Below are 27,998 nucleotides of genomic sequence, written 5' to 3' on the forward strand. Positions count from 1 at the left end.
AAGCATTTATGTAGAATTAGAAGTTAGGATTTGAGTGATATTATGGAACTGAAGGGTAAAAATTAAAAGACCTGGGAAATGGTATATTCCATCTCCATATAAAGAATCTCTGGCGCTTTGAGATCAGGTAGACCTCTGTGGTCAAGTTACTTAACCTCTCTGAGCCTCAGATTCCTCATTTTTAAAGTGGGGATTATAATATACCTACACAGGGCCATTGTGAAGATAAAATAAGGTGCATAACCCAGAGGAAGAGCTCAGTGAAATGTCATTGCTATAATTGTTATTCATCCAATATAATTATGAACTCACAACTTATATGTGACCTCCTGTTCTGCTTTTCACATTTCCAAATTATGACTGCTTCTTCCTCTGTTGATATCTTGAATGACAACAAAAATAAGGGGGAAATGGTGAGCTCTTCTGAAGCTACGAATGGGTGATTGCTAATGCTGCTCACCAAATATTTCTTGCTCTCTGTTTTCTGGGCACAGGGAGGAATTGCACTTTTTAATCTTATTTGTTGGATGGGACCACATGACATTTACTTGTTGGTGTAAGACCTCCAAAGCTCCAGTGCTCTAACTCAGCAGGCCCACTACAACTTTCTGTAATGATGGAAATGTTCTCTATCTACACTCTCCAACAGAACAGCCACTGGCCTCAAGTGGCAATGAACACTTGCAATATGGCTAGCGCAACTGAGAAATCGAATTTTAATAAATTTTATTGAATTTTAATTAATTTCAATTTAAATTATGCAGCCACATGCGGCTGGGGACCACCATATTGGGTAGTATAGCTCTAGGTAGCAGCTGCTCCATCAGCCTGAGTCCAGGAGTGAGGACATGATGATGTAGGGCAGAGCCCCAGACAACCTGCGACATGTAGCATGAGTAGAAACAAGGCTCTGTTGTTCTAAACCATTGAGGTTGGGGGGTTACTTGTGATGACCTCATGGCCTAGCCTATCCTGACTGATGTAACCATCCAAAGGAAGATATTGTTACTTTTACTTGAGTCCTGTATTGACAAATAATGAATGATTCCTCAGCCACTATTCCCTCAATGTGTCTAATCCTGGAGTTGATGAGAGGAATCATCCATGACCTCAGTCCTCACATGGCTGATTAATTCCCTGGTAATTTCTGGTGTGGTTATTAAGCTCCATCAGAAGATGAATAGGCTTCCTCTGTCCTAGTTGGATATGAGAGAAAGTGTCAGAAATGTTACACTGTCCCAGGCTTGGGAGCTTGGGAGCACTGTCCTGCGGCTTGGGAACCCCAGACTCTGCTCATAATATTCTAGGTCAGCTCTCAGGAAGGGGGGATGTGCAGTTGGCTCTATGAGAGGACTTACCCTCTGCATTTCCATAGTCTCACCACTTAACAAGGAAAAGAGAAATAACTCCAGATTTGAAGGAATGGATACAGACCTCAGATAAAGACTCTGGAGCTGTGGGAGCAGCTGTAGGTACAGAAGAACCTCTATCCTAGAATTAGACATGGCTGATCATCAAGAGGCCCCTCTCCATAGACGATTATATTTTCATCCGCCAGCATGTGTACATTGGAAACATTTATTTTGACCTGGTTTTCTGTTCTTTCAAATTTATTTTTATCATTACATTTTCTTTCTTGGTAGATGTTATCGTCATTCACCCACATTCACCCACATTAGAAATCTGGGAGTCATCCTTGACTCATCTTTTCCTCATCTTTCACATTCCATCGGTTCTACCATGTTCACCTCCTTCCTCTTCATCCTGACACCATTGTCAAGGCCACTGCATGTGCTGCGCAGTTTGTGCACTGCCCAAAGGCCTGGCTGAAGGTGGTGAGGGTCATCTGCATCCCAGCCAGTGGGGCTCCACAGCCCGAGGGGACGCTGTTTCTTAACGATATCCAGAGGGAGCAGCTTTTCCTAAATCTCAGAAAGGAGCCATGTAGGCCAAGTGCAGCTCTCTCAATGGCCTTAGTTTGCCCTCAACATCTTTCACTCTGACTAATGAAACCACCTCCTAATCTGCCTCCTTGCTCTTGGTCTCCTCCTACAGTTCATGCTGTAGCCAGTGATGACTCATAAACACAGATTTGATATTGGCACTCTCTTGCTTAAAAACTAAATGGTTTCCACTGCCCTCGGAAAGCACACACTTGTTAACGTGGCCTCTGAGGCCTGCTGCGATGTGGTCTTGGTTACCCCTCCAGCCCTTCCCTCCTTGCACACTCCTCCCCACTCCACCAAACACTCTCTGAACTCCTCGTAGAACCTGGAACAGGCCCTGTGATATTGCTCCCTCTGTACCCTCTGCCTAGAATCCCTCCCCCAACTCCCAATTCCTGGGCTGCTCTGGAAACTCTCTTCTTTTGAGACTCAGCCGAAGCGTCACACATTCGATGAAGCTTTTTCTGACCATCCACAAGAGGAACTGACCTTTCCTCTTTCACACTCTCACTGAACTTACTGTCATGGCACCTGTGCATTTTAAATTCTCACATTGGTCTTGAGGGCACAGGCTGTCATGCCTTCCTTCACTTCGTGTCGCCTGCCCTGAGCACAACGAGGCAGGGAGTGGGCACTCCGTAAATCTCTGTTAAATGAATGAATACACGAGTAGAATGCTGTTCTATTTCATTATTATGGGTTGAATGCATAGTTTTTCAGTGAAACTTAAGATAATTGAACTTATTTTAATCTTAAGCTTCCGCCTCACCGTTTCAGTTAAACACAGTGGTTTAAACTACAAAATTGCCTTTCTGAACTTGGTCACTTTCAAAGACATGTTAGAGTGGTGAAGGACTGAGCTGGAGGGAGCTGGGGATGAAGGACACATAATGGAGTATGCTGGTATTATTCCGTCTCCCCTCTCACCTGATCCTCCCCAAATGCAAATGCAAAGAACAGTACTGCATTAGGTTTAGAGACAAGGCAGTTGTGACCCACAAATGGAACGAAGGAAACAGGATAAGAACATTCACTAGAATTTTTAAGGGACTCTGACTCCAAAGAGCAATTAAATTGTAGTCAAACGGGAAAGGGAAACTTTAAGATGAGAAAATAAAACCTCATGAAGGCAAGGACATATTACAATGTAACCTGAGAAATCAGGGTCTTAAGATCTATACTTGCAAAGGAGTTGCCTTCCACATTAAATAGAAAAATTTATACCTAAATTTCTCATTCAAGTGCTTCAGAAAAGAAATTTATATTTCTGTATGTAACCTTCCTCCTCCCCAAACCCACGCTGTGCTGGGGTGGTTGCACTGTGTAGGCTTTGGAGCCACACTGCTTGAATTCAAATCCTGGGTCTCACATTTCCTAGCTGTATGACCTTAGTTAACTTACATGACCTCCCTGAGCCTCAGTTTCCTCAGCTGTAAAATGGGCATAATAATGGCATCTATCCCATGGTGTTTTAGTAATGATTAAATGCATGTAAGTTTAGAATAGTGAGTGCCTCACTAATTGTTAGGTGATATTATTATTATTTTCATTATCATTATTATTTGCAGGCCCAAATAATTAAAATCTGCAAAGCAATGCAGCTCCAATTGTCTCTGAGACTTCTTTTCTTTCATAAGTGATTCTGCATGAAATCCAAGTTTTTGTTTGCATGTTTAGTTTTTTATTTTAAGTATTTACTTATTTATTTATTTGTGCAGGGTCTTAGTTGTGGCACCCAGGATCTTTGTTGTGTCAATGTGGGATCCTGAGTTGTGGCATGTAGGATCTTTAGCTGCCGCATGCGGGATCTTTAGTGGCCGTATGTGGGATCTTTAGTCGTGGCATGCATGAGGGATCTAGTTCCCCGACCAGGGATCGAACCTGGGCCCCCTGTATTGTGAGTGTGGAGTCTAAGCCACTGGACCACCAGGGAAGTCCCTGAATGTTTAGTTTTATATAATCAAATATATATACAGATAGTGAGTAAAAGTAGCCACATTTGCTTTTTAACTTCTTTTTGATGATTTAGAACTCCGTCCAGCCTGGGAGGGAGGATTGCCAGTAGTTATCTAAACCAGGATGGTGGTCTTTCAGTAGTGGGTCTTCTTGGTTGTTCTAACCAGAAAGTTTGTTCCATGGCAGCAACTTTTGAATGTGTCCTTCGTACTCTGATAAGGGGTGTCAAGATGTGCCTTAAGTTCAACCTGTAGGTCATGTCAATCACCTTAACAGAAATGGGAATTAATGTGAATACTTTCAAATAGGGATACCTTCAAAGATGTTTAATGTTTTAAGCAAAATTGCGTATGCATGCCAAAACTAGAGAAAAAAAAGTTTTATGCAAAATGAATACATAAACCTATTGCTTATTTAATTAACCCAATTTTACACTGATGATCTGATTAGTAATTTTATAAATTACTTATAAATTGACTGAATGTGCCTTGTTATTTTATGACTGCTCTGGATAAAGTATCTAGTTCAATATAAAGTGTAAGTTAAATACTCTCTCTGGCCAGCAGTATAAAATATGAAAAAATCATATTTTGAGGATTTCACCGCAAACTCTACTAGTCATATAAATCTAATGGTGTCTGTTATGCTTCATCTTGCAGAATTCAGAAATGAATGAAAAATGAGATTTTTTCCCCTCAGTTTATAAAGTAAGTCAATTTTTGTTATTTATCAAAGCAACAACATGTTTTTATAATTTTAACTATGTCATTTATATAATTAATTGTCTAGGTCGTAATATTTTGTGTCCAAAAAAATTTTTGTTTGGGTTTATTTCTGACTTACCTTCATGATCTCTTTATTCATACTGTCTTGGAACTAAGTTTTTAAAAATTAAAGAACTTAATACTTATCCAGTTAACCAAAGAATTATAGAACTTTAGAAACAAAGGGATGTTTCTATTCCAACATCTTCATCTGAAAGAGATAAAAACTCAAGTCCAGAGAAGATATTTTCCTGTCTAAGGACATAATTTGTGGCCTTTCAGATATCCCATGTCACTGGTAGAGGGTTTTTAGTGTCTGCTGTTTTGACTCAATATTTTGACCCCAAGGACATTCTTAATATAAACATTTCAGTCAGAATTATACCAACATTATGATTTGGTTCAAGAAAGCACTTTGTGGAGTGAAAATCATTAGGACAACTTAATTCCCTGATTAATTAATTTTCTATAGAGTGCATTTATGGTTTTTCATATTTTTCCACTTTCATTTTTGTTTTATTAAAATTATTTTCACCAGGATCATTTTTTTCATTTAAATTTTATGTCAAGTATTCATGTTTGTCATTGATAAGTTATTTTTTAAATGATTATAGCTTTGACCAAAATGAGTTTTTCTCTTATGGTCATTATTTCTACAAAGTGCAATTTTCTTGGGTGCATTTTTTCATAAGAAAATTTTTCAGGAATATTTTATCTTTTCACCAGTTTTTAGTTAATAAATTTTATTGAATATAGTTTCAGTACTTGTAAAGTTTTGATTCTAACAGTAGTATTAATCATTCCTACCAGGATTAATTCATAATAAATTTTATAAATGACTTATATTTTGTGTTTATTTCTTGGCTAATCCATGAGAAAAACTGTATGGAGAGAGAAAGAGAGAATGATTCAGAAACATACAGGGAGTCAAAGAGAAAGGCAGAGAGGAGTGGATAGAATGACACAGTGAGACTCAGTGATACAGGTTGAGGCAGAAGCAAAGGGTCTTTGGTATACTGATGGGCATCTTCTTCATTGCTGTTGGGGTCAAAATATTTATATGTAGGAGTAGGACATCAAGATGGTAGAATAGGAGGACATGGAGCTTGCCTCCTTCCTAAGAACACATAACAAATACATCTACAAGTGGAACAATCTCACTGAAAACTAACTGGATGCTGGCAAAAAGACTCCTGTACAAGCAAGGCTGTAAGAAAGATCCACAGAGAATTGGGTAGGAGGAGAAGAGAAGCAATCAGGTTGGGATCTGTGCCCCTGGGTGGGGACACAAACGAGGAAGGGGATTACACAGGCAGAGATCTTCCCTGGAGAGAGAGTGATTAGAGCCACATAATGGATGTCCCGGCCCTGGGGTCCAACATCGGGAGGACAAGTCCCCTTAGCTGGCTGGAAAACCAGTGGGACTAACAGGAGGGCTGTAAGAACCCAAGACTCTGCTTGTGAAGAGTATGCACATGCTTGCTTATTCCCAAAATGAGGTGGAGGAAGCAGATTGAAACTGCGTGGGACTCTGGCCAGTTTCCCATGACTGCCATGGCACATGCCCCAGCTTGAACCAAGTTCCCACTCCAGCCCTGCTTGCTCTGTGATGCAGTTCCATACTAGGGTGAGGCGAGTGCCATGGCCAAGGCGAATGCTCAGTTGTGAGGGATGGAGCCAGCTCAGACCCGGAACAGCATCTGAATGGGGCAGGAGCAGCCATTAATGGTGCTTATGGAGGCAGCACACTGGAAATGGTTGAGAACTGGGGCTGACTGACTGGGGCTGGGACCACCACAGCCCATGCCCTGACCCATGCCAAGAACCCACTCCAGCCCCTCTTGCCCTAGCACTGCTTCCCTCTGGGGTGAGAGTGCTGGTGCTGGGAAGGGGGAGAGCACACGCTTAGAAAAAATGGATCAGCTCAGATCCAACCCTCAGGGCTTCTGCTCCAGCAACCAGGGAACCAACACTGCCCCCAATAGGGTGGTGTTGGCCACTGAGCAAAGGAGAAGCTCAGCTCACACCTGGCTCTGGCTCTAGCTCCCCCTTCCTGTACCTGGAAACAGATATCAGGTACAGGAAGCACACGGGATCCCAAATAAGATGAACCCAAAGAGACCCACACCAAGCACATATCATAATTAAAGTGACAAAAGTTAGAGAATTCTAAAGGCAGCAAGAGAAAAAAAAAGAGTTAGTTACAAGGGAACCCCCATAAGGCTATCAGCTGATTTTCCTGCAGAAAATTTGCAGGCCAGAAGGGAGTGACATCATAAATTCAAAGTGCTGAAGGGGAAAAACCTGCACCCCAGGGTACTCTATCCAGCAAGATTATCATTTAGAATTGAAGGAGAGATAAAGAACCTCTCAAATAAGTAAAAACTCAAAGAGATCATTAATGCTAAAGCTACCCTAAAAGAAATGTTAAAGGGTCTTCTCTAAGTGGAAAAGAAAAGACTATGACAAGAAGTAAGTATTTATAGGAAAGGAAAAATCTCGTTTAGTAAAGGTGAATATGCAGTAAAGGCTGAGGATCAACCACTTAAGTAAGCTAGTATGAAGAATAAAAGTCAAAAACATTTAAAATCAACTATAACTACAGTAAATAGTGAAGGGGTAAACATGCAAGATGCAAAATATGACATCAATAACACAAAATATGAGGGAGGGAAGTAAAAAATGTAGATCTTTTAGAATGTGCTTGAACTTAAATGACTACCAGTTTAAAACAAGTATCTATAGTTATAGGTCAACATATATGAACCCCTTGGTAACCACAAATCAAAAATATACAATAGATACACAAAAACTAGAGAGAAAAGAACACAAGCACACCACTAAAGAAAATCATCAAACTACAATGGAAGAAAGTAAAAGAAGAAGAAAAGAACAGAGAATTACAAAACAACCAGAAAACAAGTAACAAAATGGCAATAAGTACATACCTATCAATAATCACTTTAAATGACAAAGTAATAAATGCTCCAATCAAAAGACATAGGGTTGGGCTTCCCTGGTGGTACAGTGGTTAATAATCTGCCTGCCAATGCAGGGGACATGGGTTCAAGCCCTGGTCCGGGAAGATCCCACATGCTACGGAGCAAATAAGCCTGTGCGCCACAACTACTGAGCCTGAGCTCTAGAGCCTGTGAGCCACAACTACTGAGCCCATGTGCTGCAACTACTGAAGGCTGCTCGCCTAGAGCCTCTGCTCCGCAATAAGAGAAGTCACTGCGACAAGAAGACTGCACACCGCAACAAAAAGTAACCCCTGCTCGGCGCAACTAGAGAAAGCCCGTGCGCAGCAATGAAGAACCAACACAGCCAAAAATAAATAAATAAAAATAAATTAATTAAAAAAAAAGAAATAACAGCTAGTATTATTTAAAAAAAAAGACATAAGGTTGCTGACGGGTAAAAAAAAAAAAAGATCCATCTATATGCTGCTTACAAGAAACTCACTTCAGAGTTAAAGACACACACAGACTGAAAGTGAGGGGCTGAAAAAAGATATTTCATGCAAATGGAAACAACAAGGTAGTGTAGATAGCAATACTCATATGAGACAAAATAGACTTTAAAATGGAGTCTAACAAAAGATAAAGAAGGGCATTATATAATGATAAAGGGATCAATACAAGAAGAGGATATTATACTTGTTAACATCTATGCACCTAATACGGGAGCACCTAAATATATAAAGCAAATATTAACAGACAAAAATGGAAAAGTTGACAATAATACAATAATATTAGGGGACTTTAACACTCCACTTACATCAGTGGACATCTCATTCAAACAGAATATCAATAAGGAAATAGTGGCTTTAAATGATACACTACACCAGTTGAACTTAATAGATATTTATAGGACATTCCATCCAAAAACCGCAGAATACATATTCTTTTCAAGTGCATATGGCATGTTTTCCAGGATAAATCACATGCTAGGCCACAAAACAAGTTTCAGCAAATTTAAGAGGATAGAAATTATATCAAGCATTTTTTTCTGAACACAGTGATATGAAACTAAAAATCCATCACAGGAAGAAAAATGGGAAAAACACCAACGTGTGGAGACTAAACAACATGCTACGAAAAAACCAATGGGTCAATGAAGAAATCAAAGAGCAAATCAGAAAATACTTTGAGACAAATGAAAATGAAAGCACAACCTGCCAAAATCTATGGGATGCAGCAAAAGCAGTTCTAAACGGGAATTTTGTAGTGATCCAGGCCTACCTCAAGAAACAAAAATCTCAAATAAACAAGCTAACCTACCATCTAAAGGAATTAGAAAAATAACAAAGCCCAAAATCAGCAGAAGGAAGGAAATAATAAAGATCAGAGAGGAAATAAATAAAATAGAGACCAAAAAAAAAAAAAAAAAAGCAATAGGAAAGATCAATGAAACCAACAGTTGGTTTTATGAAAAAATAAACAAAACTGATAAGCCTTTAGCCAGGCTCATCAAAAAAAAAAAAAAGAAAAAAAAAAAAGAAAAGACCCAGATAACCAAAATAAGAAATGAAAGAGGAGAGTTATAACCAATATCACAGAGACACAAAAAATCATAGGAGAATACAATGAACAGCAATACAATGTCCATTTCTCTAGGTTGCCAAAAAGTTGGACAACCTAGAGAAATGGACAAATTTCTAGAAATACACAACCTTCCAAGACTAAATCAAGAAGAAATAGACGATCTGAACAGACTGATCACCAGTAGTGAAATTGAAATTGTAATTTAAAAAATTCCCAGCAAACAAATGATCAGAACAGGAGGGCTACACAGGGGAATTCTATCAGACATAAAAAGAAGAGCTCATACTATTCTTCTCAAACTATCCCAAAAAATTGAAGAGGAGGGGACACTCACAAATTCATTCTACGAGGCCAACATTACTTTGATGTCAAAACCAGACAAAGACACAAAAAAAGAAAATTACAGTCCAATATCTCTGATAATATAGATGCAAAAATCCTTAACAAAATATTAGAGAACTGAATTCAACGATATATAAAAAAGATCACACAACATACTCAAGTGGGATTTGTTCCATAATCAAGTGGGATTTGATGCAAAGTGGTTCAGTAACTACAAATCAATCAATGTGATATACCACATTAACAAAAGGAAGGATAAAAATCACATAATCATCTCAATAGACACAGACAAAGCATCTGACAAAATTAAACATCCATTCACAATAAAAACTCTTATCAAAGTTGGTATAGAGGGAACATATCTTAACATAATAAAAGCCATTTAGAACAAACCCACAGCTAACATCATAATCAATGGTGAAAAGCTAAAACTTTTCCTCTAAAATCAGGAAAAAGACAAGGATGCCCACTTTTGTCAATTCTAGTTAACATAGTATTGGAAGTCCTAGCCACAGCAATCAGAAAAGAAAAAGAAATAAAAGGCATCCAAATTGGAAGGGAAGTAGTAAAACTGTCACTATTTGCAGATGACATGATACTATAAATAGAAAACCATCAAGTCTCCATCAAAAGTCTATTAGAACTAATAAATGAATTCAGTAAAGTTGCAGGATACAAGATTAACATACAGAAATCTGTTGCTTTTCTATACACTAATAATGAACTATCAGAAAGAGAAAGCAAGAAAATAATCCATTTAAAATCTCATCAAAAAGAATAAAATACTAGGAATAAACTTAACCAGGGAGGTGAAAGATTTATACTCTGAAAACTATAAAATATTAATGAAGGAAACTGAAGATGATACAAAGAAATGGAAAGATATCCCATGTTCATGGATTTGAAGAATTAATATTGTTAAAATATCCATACTACTGAAAGCAGTCTACAAATTTAATGCAATCCCTATCAAAATACCCATGACATTTTTCACGGAACTAGAACAAATAATCCTAAAATTTATATGGAACCTTAAAAGACCCCAAATAGCCAAAGTAATCTTGAGAAAAAAAGAACAAAGTTGGAGGTATCATGCTCCCTGACTTCAGATTATACTACAAAGCTAAAGTAATCAAATCAGCATGGTACTGGCACAAAAACAGACACATAGTTCAATGGACCAGAATAGAGAGCCCAGAAATAAATCCACACACTTATAGTCAATTATTCTATGACAAAGAAGGCAAGAATATACAATGGAGAAAAGACAGTCTCAGTCTCTTCAATAAGTGGTGCTGGGGAAACTGGACAGCTCCATGTAAAAGAATGAAATTAGAACATTCTCTAACACGATACACAAAAATAAACTCAAAATGGAATAAAGACCTAAATGTAAGACCGAAAACCATAAAACTCCTAGAGGAAAACACAGGCAGGACATTCTTTGACATAAATCATAACAATATATTTTTGGATCTGTCTCCTAAAGCAAAGGAAATAAAAGCAAAAATAAACAAATGGGACCTAAGCAAACTCATAAGCTTTTGCACAGCAAAGGAAGCCATTAAAAAAATGGAAAGACAACCTACTGAATGGGAGAAAATATTTGCAAATGACATGACCAATAAGGGGTTAATATCCAACACATATAAACAGCTCATACAACTCAACATCAAACAAACAACCTGATTAAAAAATGGGCAGAAGAACTGAATAGACATTTTTTCCAAAAAGGAAATGCAGACGACCAATAGGCACATGGAAAGATGCTCAACATCGCTTATCATCAGGGAAATGCAAATCAAACACACAATGAGATATCGCCTCACACTTGTCAGAATTGTTAGCATTAAAAATAACACAATAACAAATGTTGGCGAGGATGTGGAGAAAAGGGAACCCTAGTACATTGTTAGTGGGATTGTAACTTGGTGTAGCCACTATGGAAAGCAGTATGGAGGTTCCTTAAAAAACTAAAAATAGAACTACCATATGATCCAGCAATTCCACTTCTCGGTGTATATCTGAAGAAAACGAAAACAGTTTTTGTCTTTTAGTTTGAAAAGATACATGCCTGCCAATGTTCACAGCAGTATTATTTACAATAGCAAAGATATGGAAGCAACCTATGTGCCCATTAACAGATGAATGGATAACAAAGATGTGGTATATACAATGGAATGTTACTCAGCCGTTAAAAAAAAAAAGAAATTCTGCCATTTGCAACAATATGGATGGACCTGGAGGGTATTATGCTTAGTCAAATAAGTCAGCTGGAGTAAGACAAATATTGTATGTTAACACTTATATGTGCAATCTAAAAAATAAAATGAACTAATTAATATAACAAAACAGAAAATGAGTTACAGATATAAAGAACAAACCAGTGGTTATCAGTGGGAAGAGGGAATTAAGAGGGACAAATTACTCTATATAAAATATATAAGCTACAAGGATATTTTGTACAGCTCAGGGAAATATAGCCATTATTTTATAATAACTTTAAATGGAATATAATTTATTAATATATTGAATCACTATGTTGAACACCTGAAACATAATACTGTAAATCAACTATACTTCAATAAAAAATATTAAATAAAAAACATTTATATGTAAAAAATTAGAGTGGGTTCATTGATGCTACTTTGGCAAAATACTGGCAGAGGCTCATATAGTTCATCTTGTCTACTTATAATCCCCCACACATTTAATGAGCACCTAGTGTCCTAGGCACTAGAAATCCAAAGATGAAAAAGACAGCATCTGCATTCTGGAGAGACTTAGCCTGTAGAACTGTGCCCTGAATGTGTTGTACAAGTTCTCAACAGTCTCATTTCTAACATAAATAAGACCTGGGGCCATCAGCCTGGATCCCAGAGCTTGACTCTGCTGAAGGAGTTGAGATATTTTTCTAGAAGTTCATGAAGTGTTCTACCCAAAGATAAAAGTGAGACAGATTTTGCTTTTGAGTTATATTTCTGTCCTGCCTATATAAGCTTTTTACCAAACAGCCCAGGGCCAGTCACTGTAGTTGCTTCCCTATAAACCAGCTTATGGGAGGAGAAACTCCAGCTCTGGAAACACTCTACAACCTTTCTCATCCGAAAAATGCTTTTAATTCTTATAAGACTGTTTCTCTACTATTACAGGTGCTTTCATATCTTTGGGAATAATGGCATTTTGTTTGTAAAATGACCTGGGATGTTTGAAAGAGGGCAAATATATTGAGGGCAGAGACCATCATGAAATATAAGATTCTGTTTTTTGCTTTCTGATATTACACTCTATTGTTCCATATATATGGCAAGTTGTTATGGAAGGAAAGATCACACTGAGGAACTAAGTGACCTTTGAGTTCTAAGACTACACTGGCCAAGAGAACTTAGGCTAGCCATCTAACTACCTGAGCTTACTTCTTCTGGAAATAGAGATAATACTTCTTACCTTGCCTACTTAGAGTTCTCAAGAGGGTGAAGTGTCATAAGAAATATGGAATTGTTTTGAAACCTGTGAAGTGCTAGATACATCATGCATGGAGGTTAATGGTTATTAAAACATAAATACACCTGCCATAAAAGTTTAAGCTGGTTTCTAAACTCTTCCTCTGGGTGTTCCCCATGCTCTTTGCTGAACGATAACAAGAAATTTATATCTCAATGTTACTGCATTATTTAGAATACCAATTTCAATTAAACCACTTTCAGTACAAGCAAGGAACAGCAATAGAGATTTTGAATGCCATTCCAGACCAAATCACTGGTCCAAGCAAAGGAGGAAATGCTTTGCTATTGATGGCCTGGAGTAAAATAAACCATCCTCCAGCTTTCCAAAAAGGCTGCCAATAGGTTCGGTTTCAAGCTCTACATGGTATGTGTTTGATGTCGAACAGGAGAAAGGGACACCCTAATGGAAAGAGCGGGAGGTGATAAGCCTTTGGAGACAATCACTACAAGTGTCTCTACATAATGAGAAACCAGACTCCTAGAGAGAGGAACATAAATAAACTGAATGAGATCTGAAATGGAAAAGATAAAAAAAATCTGAATCCAATTTAGAAAAATAAAAACAAAAACAGATTACAAAACCCACAAAATCTTGGATTTCTTCCTTGACCATGAATAAGTGAATGGGTAATTCTTGTTTTCTGAGGCTCCAAGTCAGTCATCAACACCTATCAGTTCTATCTCTGAAATGTATTCCGTATCATCTGCTGCTCTCTGCCTACCACTACGCTCCACCATCCCAGGCTGGACAGCTCCACCCTATGCCCACCTCCATGGCATCTCTTACCGAGGGACAGCCTGGTGCAGAGGGGAGAGCACTAGCTTTGGAGACAAACCTGGATGTGAATTTCAACTTTGTTGCTTTACCAGCTTGAGAGTCTGGGTATGCTAAGCTTGGGATTCCTTATAGGTAAATGGAAATAATAACATTTCTGAAAGTTATTGTGAGGATTAAGTAAGATATTGTTTAGGAAAACGCCCAGTACAGTATCTGGCATAGAGTAATCCTCTCACATTATGGGTTCCTCCATTTCTTGTCTCTGTTTCCAGCCTCTCTCTACCTCAATTCTCCCTTTACATACACATGCCTGATCAGGTCATTCCCCTCCCTGCCTTCCATGTTTTTCCCACCATTTATTGGACAAATACTAAGTTCCAGAATGTGGGACTATTAGTTAGGGTACAGGGCAAACTGCTGTGACAAAAAGACTTAAAAGTACAGTGGCTTAAATAGGATAGGTGTTTCTCTCTCACATAACATTCAGAGGTGAGTGGTCCGGGGCTAGTAGTGCAACTCTCCCATTAGTAGGTTTTAAGTGGCTGCTTCTGTTGTTTCCATCTTCTAGCCGGATGAAAGGGGCCAGGGCCAGGGGAACTGATACCCAGGCTTTTCCGTGCAACATTTTGGAGGTGGCACTTAGCACTTCCTACAATCTCATTGACTTCAGAAAGGCCAACAGAAATGTAGTCTTTAGCTGGATGGCCACATGCTCAGCTAAAACATGGGAGTTCTCTTATTAGAGTAATGGATATATATGAACAGTTAATAGCCTCTGCTGTAATGACATGAAGGACTATTATTCTTTCCACCATTGCAACTTTATCCTTATCCTCACTTTCCCTTCTACTTATCCCTTCTGCATACCTCACAGTCTATTAACACTGGGCTACTTACCTTCCTCCCAATATGCCTCCTGCTTGCACACCCCAGTACCTTTGCATGTGTGTGTCCCTCCTCTGCCCACATGGTGGGCTCCTACTCATTGTGGAAGGACCACTTGGAGTAGCCCTTCCTTTATGGAGCCTCTTCTGATGCCCTCACTCTACTGCAAAGTTTAGTCACTACATGTATCTTCCCTTGTGCTGAACATTAAACTGATCACAGAACTTCAAATATTTATGGCTCCGTCTTCTCTCTAGGCTGGAAGCCCTCAAAAGCAGGGTTTATTTTGTTCTTACTTTGAATCTGTAAAGCCTGGTATTTGTCTGGTTCATATTTAGTCTAAATAGGATGAATGGATGAAGTTTAAACAAGGGTAGAACAGTCAAGCCAGTGAGTTTGCATTAATTACTATAAAGGTTAACATGGCTGATCATTGGGTTCTCCCATCATTGCTGGTAAATTGACAGAAGAAGTAAAAGTACATGGAAGAAGTAAAAGAGAAAGAAAATTGGAGTAATTCATGGGCTTCTTTAGAACGCCAGCAATCTTTTGCTCACAGAGCCTTAGACAATCAATACTTAATCCATTAACTTATTGATGGGGAAGCTGAGGTTCAGAAAGGCAAGAAACTTATCCATGGTCATCTGGGTCTTCAAAGCAGAGCTAGACTCTTGCTAAGGTCTCCAGACTTCCTTTGTAGGACTATTTCCATTACATCCCATTGCTCTAAAAAGAATTTCATATGAGATTGCAAATACCGAAATATTTAACAGGCTCATTGTGAGGTTAAGATGGGTTTATTTTAAAGCATTTTGACAATCTTGAGTAAATTAGTAAAACTCTAAAACTCAGCAATAATCTGACATACTACACTTGAAAAGGAGAGTAAAAGGGAACGAACAGTGTATTGTGTCAAGCAAAACAGTAGCTGCCTTAATCCAAACAATATAGTAGTTTTGTGGCCTAGTAAAAGTGAAATATTTGTCACTTTTTCTTTTTACTTATGACTATGTCCATTTATGTATTCTGAGGGCTAATTTCTGGCAAATGTAAATTTTAAATGATGTGCTTATAAAAGGCAGAGTATCAGCACTGGAGGCAGCATAAAACTTTCAGTCCAAGAATATAGATTTTACTTCAGTTTCAGAAAGGTAGCAAGTTGGTCACTCAGGTCTCACTGACCAATAGCAGATTCATATTCGTGGCTTTCTGGATTTAGTGTTTAACTCAGATGTGCTGTATGATCACTCTGTCTTGCTGAGATTTAAAGAGCATTGGCTTGAGCCCTTATCTGACTTGCTGAGGGCGGTCCGATGGCTTCCTCGAGTCCTGTGAATCCCTGAGGGCTCCTCTTCTCTTGGTTCCTTGTAGCTCCCAGCATCTGCTGCTCTGGATTCTCAGTCGCACTAGGAGTCTCTCCTCCCACAATTGCTGTCTTCTCCCCCTGCTTCATGCTGAGTCACCAGTGGAAATCAGCTCTTTTTGGTTTTCCCTCAGACCATTTTGCACAACACGTTTATATGCATATCAGACTTGAGTTTGAGTCCGTGGAGGAAGCAGTACATTATGGAATACAAAACCACTTAGAATTAGATCTCGCTCAGCCTTTGTTCCTCAGAGCCCTTTGTTCCTCCCATCACAGGTGAGACTTTTCCAGAGGCTCCAGCTTTCTGCCATGTTGCTCATACCTCAGGTTTGCTACTTCTCTTTCCTCCCCTGCTTTCTAATCCTTAATGTCCTCTGGAAACTCAGTTTCCTTCACGTTCTTATGCAAAGCAACTGTGCACCCATTCCCTGTGGCCCTGGGTCTCCCTTTCGATACCCAGAGCCTCATTAATGTGCTTAAAGAAGGAAAGAGTTTCTGTCTTTTATCAGCAAGAACAACTGACAGAGGCTTTGACAGCTGAGTGTCTCCTTTATCTATTTCTCATCAGTCTCATCGTTCAACTTTCTATTGATAGGAGCTATGCTACCTCCCTCCTCAGAAATAGCTAAAATCAGTTTCAGTTTTAAAAACCATCCCCAGCCCCCATCACTATTTATGACTTAGGAACAAATCAAGTAGAAAAAGTGTGTGATCAAATTATTGGAACTCAATGACTAATGGTTATAAATCCCAAACACATTTAGGACAAGCAAGTTTTAGAGAACAAAGTTTATGTGTATCTAGAATTTAATTCACACATCAGCACTGAAATCTTCAGCAGGAAAATGGCACTAGGAAGAACACAGTGGTATAAGAAAGGTAAGCACACGAAAACACTCTCACGCCTCTTCTTTTGCTGTACAGCCCATAAAGAATTTTATGTTTCTAACAACTGAAGGCACTCAAAAGTAGAATGATCATCTATTATAATTCTGGAATTATTTGTTTTGTGTGGTTTTTCTCCATTTCTCCCCTCCCACTAGATCCATTCTTCTTTGCTCTGCTTTAGGCCAGGAGGCTGACCCCTGGGGATCATGTCACCTGGGCTTCCCTGCCTCCTGGCTTTCAGATGGGTTCAACCAGTGGAAGGCCCCGCGAGAATCTGGAGGACAGGAGGAGGAAGAGGTCAAGATACAACTTTGCAGCTCCTTCCCACTCTGGGTGGCATTTTCTGGACGTGGCTGTGTTACTGCATGACTGCCTGGTCCCTCTTCTACGCTACAGCTCTCCTGGGTCCCAGTAACACTACTTCCTCCTCACAGCCCTCAGGCCTGGGGGTGGTAACAGCTTTCTGCCAGTGACTGTCATGGGTGTGTCATCCTCTCATCATCCCACTGTCATGGGTGTCTCATCATCCCTTGTTTCCCACACCTCTCTACCTTCATTAAAATCTCTCAAATCATCTTATTTGGGATTTGTTTCCTGCTAAAGCCATCAGCAGATATTCTGAATAAATATATGTGGTGATAGAAGTATTTTCTAATGGAATAAGATCATGGTTTCCAAATGCTGTCTGTCAACTGGCTGGAGATAACCATGACAAAGTTTTACTGGTCCAGTGTGAAATTTCAAAAAGAAGGGCAATATAGATTTTCATCAAGTTGAACTTGTTTAACTTAGAGTACTATATTTTTTTCATTATACATCTCCTTCTTAATTTCTGGGGGTTAAAAAGATCCTTCTTGTATGATAGGAATATATGTCTTGAAAACGTCCTTACTTCACAAAGTAGAAAGTTACCAGTGAGTGTCTTCAATTTATTTGAAAATGTACTCATCTGTAAAATCCGAAAGTCGAGGGACCACTGGACTCTATGCTTTCTGTGGTGTTTGTGAATCAAATTCCCCAGAAAGACATTTCCTGACACTGCCGATTCTGCAGTATTTCATGAAGGGAATTACTTGGGGAAGACTGTGTGGGAACACGCTGCCCCAGGGGTCACAGTTGTAATGCTTCCCTGGTATAGAGATGGCTGCATCATAGCTCAGTGTTTTCTCATGAAAGGCTGAGACCAGGATTTGGAATTCCTAGGGAAGAGCCCCGTATAGTAGCAACTGCCTTTCCCGCAAACCTCAGGGAGGGACATGGGGCAGAATCACCCCTGTTGTTTTTCTGGAGCATGAGTCTCCAGTGCCTTAGGAAGTAGACTATTCTAGGTGTCCCCTCTGGGAGCCTACAGCTACCCACTCAGCTGAAGATAATTTCTTTATATGATCAGGGCTGACAAGAATGGTTGTTCTCAGTTAAAGGATTCTTACTAATTATTAAAATAAGCCTTAACTTTTATTTATCAGTTTGATTAACTCTACTTCCTCAAACTTTAACATAGTTATTTTTTTTCCTACCCATATGATCACATTATTCGGTTGTCTGTCATTTCATATCCTGACTTGTCAAGCTTTTATTCTTACCCTCAAGTGTTGACTCTATTTTCTAGACCTGCCACTGTCATGAACTATCTGGTGACCTTGACTAAGTCCCTTAACCCCTCAGATACTCAGTTTCCTTACCTTAGAGGATGATGGGGTTGGTCAGAAAGATCCTAAGTAGTTTTCTTCCAATTCTGAAAGCCTCTGATCTAAGCCTCAATTACTTCCCAGTTCTGAGTTCATTCAAGAGTTCAAAACCAGTCCAAGCCCATCAATGGATTACTGGGATTTTAGCTCATTTTTGCCAACGTTTTAATGCCTCTGTGTGTGTGCGTGTGTGTGTGCGTGTGTAACTGTAAAGTTGAATTTGCCAGAGTAGCAACATATCTCATTAAGATCCTTGTCAAAATGATCGTGTGTCCCCAAGGTATTTCTTCATTGTTTCCCAGCCTAACCCTTCTGCTGTTCTTCGCCCTTTTAAATCTTGTGTCTGACTGTGGAACTAAAGGTTGTAGCCTCATCTAAATTTTGACTACACCAGCCTGGGTCTCCCTGTTAGGTACATGTTTTGTTTACCCTTTGTCCCTTGATCATTTTTCTCTGGTAGAAGAAAACACTATTTTTAATTAAATCAGTGGCTCTGTCACCAAATGTCATTAGAAATGTCTTGGGTCAAGTAGCTTGTTCTTATTTCACAGTCTGATCATTTTAACCCTTTGAGATTATTGTTCATAGTCTATGGGAAATTAACCTCTTTGGGTTGTGTCAATACCATGTTCAAATAATCTCATGGAACATTTATTTATTTATTTATTTATTTATTTATTTATTTTTGGCTGTGTTGGGTCTTCTTGCTGCGCAGACTTTCTCTAGTTGCGGCGAGCGGGGGCTGCTCTTCGTTGCGGTGCATGGGCTTCTCATTGTGGTGGCTTCTCTTGTTGCAGAGCATGACCTCTAGGTGCGCAGGCTTCAGTAGTTGTGGCATCCAGGCTCAGTACTTATGTCTCGCAGGCTCTAGAAAGCAGGCTCAGTAGTTGTGGTGCACGGGCTTCGTTGCTCTGCAGCATGTGGGATCTTCCCGGACCAAGGCTCGAACCCGTGTCCCCTGCATTGGCAGGTGGATTCTTAACCACTGTGCCACCAGGGAAGCCCCTCATGGAACATTTTAATATACAAACTCTGATGATCTGCATCTGGATCTATGTCATGCCAAATACTCTGATGATGAGAAACATCTGGAATGTCAATAACATGTAAGTAAAATGTGTTGACAACGTCTGAAATTTTCCTTTAAATTATGTTTAGGTGCCAAAACAACTCCAAATGCAGGTCTAATTCATATGCCTGTTTTTATCCCTGTCATGGACCTCAATTGCTGGTTTACTTGAACAACTTCCCCACTAGGCTGTGAGTGAGCTTCCTGGGCAGGGTACTCACTACCCAGATAAGTACCACTTATCTTGGCCCTGGTACAGTGCCTGGCACAGATGAGGCACTCAGCGATGCTGGTTAAATGAGCCATCTCACTGTTGGTCCCTGCATCATGCTGTGACTCACTTGTGGCTAAGTTCTTGGTATGAAGGGATAGCAGCTAGAAGGAGACATGAGCCCAATCCATCAAAATGATTTTCTTGGGTCCCCAGAATCTATCTATTCAAAAGAAGGTGCTACAATAGCCACCAAGGAATTCTCGGGCTGCCTAGTATTTCATTAGGATCGTGGGGATAGGGAAAAGCACAAGGCAGAGAAAACACAAAGATGTTAGTTTATTATTACATTTCACTCAGCTGTATCAGGAAAATTGCCAAGAAATGAGTCACAGTTATGTCAACATTTTAGGTGAATATTTCTCTTTCAACCCTGTGCTAGGTTGTGAGAATATAGGTATTGGGAGGGCCTGCAAATGGTTAAGTAATCAGAAATTTTCTTAAAACACGATAGAGACTTCTCCCAACTCAATCCCTGATTTTTGTTTAGGGAGTGAATTTTTTTTTTTTTAATTTTAAATAAGGTCTACATAAGATAAAGATAGTTTGTATTTTACACATTTTATAGTTTGCAACTATACCTTATGCCATTTGATTTCCACAGTAAATCTATATGGTGTGCACTGGGCTGATAATGTTTTCCCCATTTTGTCGAGCAGGAAACAATTGATGGTTGGAGGAAGCCAAAGTAAGTTAGGAGGTGACTTATCAAGATATCACATCAAGTTCTTGAATTCCAGGCAAATTCAAAATGCCCCTAGGGCTTGCTTCTACGCTGCCATGAAGTGTAACTGGCTTTCTGGATTCAGTGTCGTGTTGTGTTTGGTTTGCGCCAACGGCAACTGAATGTCAGGCATGTTCATGGCAGATACTGACCAGACTACAAAGATACTCATTAATGTTCCTTTTCAGCTTAGGACCAGAGCAGTTTATCTTTTCACATCTAACTTCTGGTATTCTTTCTTCATATAGTTGTGACTTTGAGAAGTAAGACCTAGGCTTAAAAATCTAAAATTTCATCTTAAGGGACCTATTGACCATGTGTCTGATGGTGAAACTCTGACCACTGTGCAGTGCTTCAGGATCCAGGTTTGCGTGACTCTTGAAGGGAAGGGGACCTCTTCAGGGCCAGGCATTGGCCCTCCTGTGCCCCTGGTCTTCCTTTAATATCCTTCCTCATTCTCAGCGGCTTCCATTCCCTCCATCTGGTCATTTCTCAGAACCTGCTTATCTTTCTCTTCCACCCACCAGGCATTTAGAGTTTTAGTAAATTAATGTCTGTCTTTCATCTCACTCAGAACTTGTCTATTTTACTAAGTGGGGCAGAGAGACCTTTGGGGTCTTGCAACTTTGAGTTGCAATCCCGGTTGTTTGACTGCGGACCTTACCCTGTGAAATGAGGATAATTATATACCTACGATGCTAAGTTATCATCTATGTGCTCCTTAGATCCACTTCTCACTTTTCTCTAATCTGCTCATAGGAGATATATCAATAGGCCGGAGTTTGGAGGGTGGGAGGAGAGGGTGGGGCATTTATCCCCCTGGCTCCCACTCTGGGTCACTCGTGGTTGGCCACATACCTCTAAACCAGGTGATATCTCCTGCTAGGCAGCCCTCTCAATACGTCTACTATCTTCAGGTTCTGGTAACCGTTCTGAGCTCTCACTCCTGCACGTCTAGGACTGAGAACACTCCCCACTTTTGCTAGCCCCAGGATACTGCACTTTTTCGTTTTCCTAGACCCTGCCACATGTATTTGTAAGTAATGTCTTTATTAGTTTCTTCCTTACCAGTTTGTGTCGTCTCTTTCCTACCAGGAAGTGCAATTGTGACAATTAAATGAAAATGTATTTGTAAGATAGATCACAGAACGCCTAGTATACATTCCATAGATGCCACTTCCTTTTTTAGCTCACCCTCCTTTAAATCTTTCACCCTTTTAAATCTTGATTCTGATTATAGAACTGAAAGCTTTAGACTCAGGCAAATTTCAGGTTTTATTGGAGCAAATCAGTGGATCCTTTTGAAGTTGAAAAACCTTAAGCAATGTCCTGAAGTGACTCACACAGGGCTCTCTGCTTACTCTATAGTTGGCTTTGCTATCAAGGAAGGACTAAAACACCAAATAATGAAAGAACATCCCTAGACAGTTAATACAGACCTCCCCCCATCCTGATTTCCTCGGTGAGAGATCCAGGGACACCTGTCCCTCTGTTTTGAGGACAGGTGGAGTATAGGAGGTCAGTGGCCCGGGAGCTGCTCTCTCTCTGCCAGCAGAGCCACGCTGGGTCAGCAGTGCAGGGACTGCTCGTTCCATAGATGCTTTTGCAGGCAGGCTATTCTCACCACCAGCAGATGATGGCCCAGCCAGTGAATAATTGACTCCCGTTTGCTTTGTCAATGACTGTGTGACTGCAATAACTTCACTTGAATTTATGACAGATGCTAGCCAAAGAACCCTTTGGAAATTGGGAGGTTTTTAGTATCTTAAGAGAATTAGGTTCTGATGCTCCTTGGTAGACACAGGATTGAAGACCTGATTGACATCCTCCCCATTTTTCATTTCTACAGAGCCGACACCACAGCAGCCAATTAAGTGAACAACCAGGCTTTGTGCTTTATCAGGCACTGTTTCCATCACTGAAGGACTGAGCAGACTGAACAATTTGTGTATTTGGGTTAAACATATTTCAGAAATGAATGCACTCAGCCATCTGAGTTTATATTCAGAAATACAATTATGGTCAAATATAGAAACAATTGGCTTCCCTCTATGCTGAAGATGTTGCTAATGAATTTTCTAGAGATGAGCACCATAGCTTTCTTTCCTCCAGTGATGTGCAGGATTTATGGTTTATAGGGTCCCATGTCGTTCATTTGTGATGGACACAGAGCTCTAGGTGACTGATGGCTGGCTTCTTTGAAGCCAAGCTCTTGGAAAAAGTATGTGTAAGTGTGGGAGTCACTTTGGCTCTAATTTCAAATGTCATATTCTACCTGGAATGGACGGGGTCCAATAGTTTCATTACTAACTTCCTTCAATTAACTTTGCTTTATCTTAGCAGGCAAACATGTCTTATTGCCACTCAGTGTCAGAAGGCAATTAACCCATTGACATAACATGAGAAAAAATTGTTCAAAGACAAAGCAAACACGCTCCGGAAAAATTACTTGGTGATTTTCTCTTCTTAATTTATTTTGCAGCCTCCAGTTTTTGTTTGGCCACTTGCCTTTTTTTTTTTTTTTACAAAGTTGCCGTTTCTTCAGCCCCGTAAACACAGGAAACCCATGAATTAATCTAAGCCCTACTTTGACAAAGAGATGGACGCAGCTGCATCCTGGGCTTCTATTGGTTTCTGGAAATGTGTCAGTGTGCCTTTCCTCGTAGAGGGAGCAGCCAGGGGTCAGTAGAGGGCGCTGCTTGAGCAGCTCCGGAATGAAGCTGTGAGCAGTCTTGGAGTTTTCTTTGCTGTGCAGGTGAGGGTTGGGCCTGACAGGGGAGATGGCCACAGAGGCAATCGGGAGAGAATCGGATCTGTCAAGTGGAGCCAGGTGCTGTGGAGGTAGCCCTCTGGCTTTTGCCCTCCGTTACTTCAGAGAGAAACATCCTGGACACAGATGCCCAGAAACACTGTCTATGCAAATACTCCTACAATACAACCCCCTGCTTTTTCCATTCTGACTCCTGCTGAGAAGGGCACAGCATTTCCAAACGTGGCTCAGTTCCTCCCGTTCAGATCTCTTCATCCAGACAGTGCGGTAGGGCAAAGCGAGAGGGTCCAGGGTCGGTCCAGGAGAGCCCCCGTTATCTGCTTTGCCTTGGGTCACCTGATCTGCTGAGGGGGGTCCCTTTGGGACTTCTCATCACTCCACTATCACAGGAAGGAGCATCACGGATGAGGCTCTGGAGGCCCAGAGAGGTTGAGCTGCTTTGCCAGGCTCACACAGCTCGTTGGTGACGGAGGCAGCTTCCTCCAGAATACCTACCCTTGCCCAGGGCCTGGGATATTCTGGGCTGGAGCAATGGACGCCTAGGGAGTGGGGGCCAGAGGACCAAATTCGTCCTCTGGGCAGGCTGGGCGGGGAGAGGTGCCCTGTAAAGAGGGCAGCCTGTTAGTCCGGGAGGGGTGCTTCCTCTCAGAGGCCTCTTCCTGGTCATCTCCTTTGGTGCACTGTCCGTTAACTACAAAGTCCGGCCAAGCGTCTCTCTCTGATTCCACTTAGGCACCTAATCTGGTACATTCAATTTGTCCATCTTCTCCACCAGATTAACATTAATGGCTAACTTTTTTCGAACATTTACTATGTGCCAGGAACTCTTCTAAGTGCTCTAAAGTATTGTTTCTTTTAATTTTCACAACAATCCTATAAGGAGATTTCTATTATTATCCTCTTTCTGTAGATGAAGAAACTGGGGCTCACATAAGGTATGAATCTCTCTCAAGGGCACACAGCCAAAAAGTAACAGAGCCTGGATTTTTTGTTCCGTCCAGAGCAAGCCTTTGAGCATAATATTCAATAACTGTTAGTTTGTTCCCTCTGTTTTTTAAAAAACAAGGTCAGGCCAGATTATCCATTCTGGAAGAGCGGGGAGGGGAGGTGTAGAGACTGTTTTTGCTGTTAAGTGAGCACAAGCCCCAGCCTCCTCCTATTTCTTCTCTGTTCATTTAGTCGAGTGTGTATCCACCATCACACAGGGACAACTGGCCATGGCTGCGTTATGAGGGAGGTTTGGTACAAAGTGTTAAAACGGACAAACTGGAGGGAACCACAAACTGCCTGGGGAGCAAGAGAGATTTCACAGAGACACCAGCTTGGGACCTGGGTCCAGAAGGATGTATAGGGGGCCTCCAGGTGCAGGAGGGCACAGGGTGTGCACAGAGAGAAACAGCTTGTGCGAATACACGGTGGTTGGAAAGGAGCTGATGCCGTCACAGAAAGGAGAGCTTTGGTGTTGCTGTAGGGTAGGGAACATGGTAGGGATTCTGAGGACAAGGAGGGGAAGGAAAGGAAAAATGCATCCAGGAGTAAAAGGGTCTTAAACTGTGTTAAGACACTTGGAAGACTTATCCAAACTATAATTTATAGTGCAGGATAGAATGATTAATTCTTTGAGGATTTACTAAAACTTACAGTTACAAGTTTTATTATAAGTTTGAGGGCATTTGGATGTAGCATGAAACCATTGAAAGCTAGGTGTGTTCACATGGATAGTTCCATTCTGTATCCTGAGGTTCTGCAGTTGTCTATTTCTATTGTGCTCTGGGCTTCTATATTACAGTGCATTAGGGTAGGATCAGTTTAAAGATTTTACTACTATCTAGCAGAACACAGCCAAGCACCTTCGTCTCTATCATCTTTCTGAATTATCTACCAAGGCAGGGGGTGCTTTTGTTGTTCCTGGCAATGGTCAAATTAACAATACTCCAATCAGTGAAATTTCTTTATATGAAGTTGACTTCTTAAAATAAAACAAACTAAAATATCCTCAGAGTTCTGCATTCAAATGGAATCCGGTTAGCTCCCTCTGGTCTAAAATGCCTGTGACGACAGGAAACTCAACAAAAGGTGGAAAACTATTCCATTACGGAAAGCCAGCATTAATTAGACAACCAGAAGCCAACCATATGGCCCAGAGAACTGGACTGAAAAATTCAACTGGGGTCTTACTTATGACTTGGTCAACTGAAAGGTGAGGGGAAGCCCTTCTAACTCTCTTGTATTTGGGGTCTTCTGTTTTAGATATGAGAGGTCTATACCAATCTCTATACCAACAACTGGGTCTTTCTACACCTGGATTCTCAGACCTACTGAATTAGAATCTCCATGGGGGGCTTCCCCGGTGGCGCAGTGGTTGAGAATCTGCCTGCTAATGCAGGGGACACGGGTTCGAGCCCTGGTCTGGGAAGATCCCACATGCCGCGGAGCAACTAGGCCCGTGAGCCACAACTACTGAGCCTGCGCGTCTGGAGCCTGTGCTCCGCAACAAGAGAGGCCGCAATAGTGAGAGGCCCGCGCACTGCGATGAAGAGTGGCTCCCACTTGCCGCAACTAGAGAAAGCCCTCGCACAGAAACGAAGACCCAACACAGCCAAAAATAAATAAATAAATAAACAAAACAAACAAATAAAAAAAATTAATTAAAAAAAAAAAAAAAAAAAAGAATCTCCATGGGTAGTGCACAGGGCAGAGAAAAGAGGGTGAGGGAAAGATTATAGCAAATGCATGTTGAGAAATACTTTACCCACAGGAAAAGCAGGAAGAAGAGTCCTGGCAACACAGCACATTGGAGATTACAGATTTTTATGGATTCCTTCTTTTTAGCAAGTCAGGAAACAAGAAATGGAGGGATAAGAAGGTCCCATTTCCGTACAAGATGTAAGTTTTGCTATAGTGGGTAGGGGGACAGCAGCTAGGCACACCTACCTGCTTTTGCTATACCTGTGAGAAAGGGATTTGCCCAGCCCCCAAGCAGACAGAGAGCTGGGCCAAGAGTAATCCACACTCAATTTCTATTGACCAATACTTGGCCAGGCTCTTGGAACCACAGAAAACTGTGGAATAACATCGGGGGTCTTTAGAAGGACACAAAAAGATATAGTCTCTAAGAAACCAGAGCAGAAAACAAAAGGAGAGATAAAAAGAAAACTGGATGAGATAAAAAGAGATATGGGTAAGATAAATCAAGATTGTAAGGATGCTAAGCATGCAATGGCAGAATGAAACCCATCCAGTAAAATCAGAATTGAAGTTACAAAATCAAGTCCTGGGCAAATTTGGGAAGCTTCCGCAGGATGCAGAGGAAAGGAAAAAAGAACTAAAAATGATGAGAGAGACAGTGATAAATGGCGCTCCCAACTAAGATTATGTTTCTTGAGAAAAGAAACTAAAAGAATTAGAACTAAAGAAATAAAGTCACTGCTAAAGGAAACTTTCCTGAGGTAAACAGTTATTTAGCCTGAGAGGGTGCCCTGGGAGAGGGAAACATAACACACAATAAAAAGCGAAGGAATGCGCATGGGTAAGGATGCTGACTGCATTAGACGAATGGTGGGTTCTAGTGGCTTGGTTCCTACCATGCACTGAGTTGGGAGGGAGAGTGTCTGGGTGGGTTGGGATTTGACTTCTCAATGTGGCAGAGCTGTGCCAGACTCTGAGACATGTATGAACTAGTGAGCCTTTGCCATGACCTTGTTCTTGGACTTGGAGTCTGGCCCTGTACCTGCTCACCTTCTGCCTCCACCCTGGGCCAACTCTGCCCCAGCAAACCTTGGGTCCTCTCCTGGGGTTTCCAGATTTAGCCAATAAAAATATAGGATACCTTGTTAAGCTTGAATTTCAGATAAACAAATTACAATATACTTACACCAAAAAAACGTATTTGTTTATCTGGAATGCAAATTTGAAATCCTGTATTTTAGATGGCAACAATACCTCCTTCACCTGCCCTAAATTTTCCCTAACACTTGTCTTCTCTTCCCTTTGCCCCAAGACTCCTGAATACATATTTGAAGGTTTGTGGTTCACTTACTGATACTTTGGCTAGTACTTACTTGAAAAATGCTAACATGGAACAAGGGAGAATATCAGTAAATATTTACCATCTAATGGTTTTTCACAGTGTACACTCTTTGGTCCGAAGTCCCATGCAGGCTTCTATATTATTTCTAAGTCTGCTAAAAAAAGTTTTGCCAAAGCTTGGTGTTAGAATACATAATTTTGGTTAATAGCATGATCATTACACATGTGTAGAGTGTATCTAAGAAAATTGACATTTATTTAAAATTATATATATTTGCATGTCAACTTGTCTGGAAAAATGTTCTCCAAAATCTTTACAGTAATTACCTCTGGGTAATAAAAGCTTTGAGTGATATTTAGTTGCTTATTTATGTTTTTCTGGATTTTTGAAGTGTTAACATGAGAATGTAACACTTGAAAATAAAAATAAGGATACTTTCATTTTAAAAAGTCAGCTATTTTTTAAGGT

At 40.4% G+C, this 27,998-nt stretch overlaps 1 protein-coding gene across 3 annotated transcripts in view; it reads right to left on the minus strand.

Annotated features, from left to right (window-relative positions):
- SCHIP1 (schwannomin interacting protein 1) overlaps nucleotides 1-27,998 on the minus strand; it is an 801,544-nt gene that overhangs the window by 273,757 nt on the left and 499,789 nt on the right. The window lies entirely within an intron of this gene.

The sequence above is a fragment of the Eubalaena glacialis genome, chromosome 6 (genome assembly GCF_028564815.1).
Source record: "Eubalaena glacialis isolate mEubGla1 chromosome 6, mEubGla1.1.hap2.+ XY, whole genome shotgun sequence".
In the NCBI taxonomy this organism is placed as follows: domain Eukaryota; kingdom Metazoa; phylum Chordata; class Mammalia; order Artiodactyla; family Balaenidae; genus Eubalaena; species Eubalaena glacialis.